The sequence below is a fragment of the Otolemur garnettii genome, unplaced genomic scaffold (genome assembly GCF_000181295.1).
Source record: "Otolemur garnettii isolate 467f Iridium unplaced genomic scaffold, OtoGar3 scaffold00087, whole genome shotgun sequence".
Classification (NCBI taxonomy): Eukaryota; Metazoa; Chordata; class Mammalia; order Primates; family Galagidae; genus Otolemur; species Otolemur garnettii.
The window spans coordinates 3,747,581-3,747,970 of NW_003852482.1; the positions used below are offsets into that span (position 1 = coordinate 3,747,581).

At 53.1% G+C, this 390-nt stretch overlaps 1 protein-coding gene across 2 annotated transcripts in view; it reads left to right on the plus strand.

Moving 5' to 3' along the window:
* COL5A1 (collagen type V alpha 1 chain) overlaps positions 1-390 on the plus strand; it is a 179,024-nt gene that overhangs the window by 71,073 nt on the left and 107,561 nt on the right. The window lies entirely within an intron of this gene.

The window sequence follows — 390 nt, forward strand, 5'->3', positions numbered from 1 at the left end:
GGAGAGAGAGAGAGAGAGAGAGACGGAGCAGATGGAGTGAGGGATGGAGAGAGAAAGAGAGAGAGAGAGAGAGAGATGGAGTAGATGGAGTGAGGGATGGAGAGAGAGAGAGAGAGAGATGGAGCAGATGGAGTGAGGGATGGAGAGAGAATGAGAGAGAGGGATGGAGCAGATGGAGTGAGGGATGGAGAGAGAAAGAGAGAGAGGGAGGGAGCAGATGGAGTGAGGGATGGAGAGAGAAAGAGAGAGAGAGAGAGAGAGATGGAGCAGATGGAGTGAGGGATGGAGAGAGAGAGAGAGAGAGACGGAGCAGATGGAGTGAGGGATGGAGAGAGAATGAGAGAGGGATGGAGCAGATGGAGTGAGGGATGGAGAGAGAAAGAGAGAGAG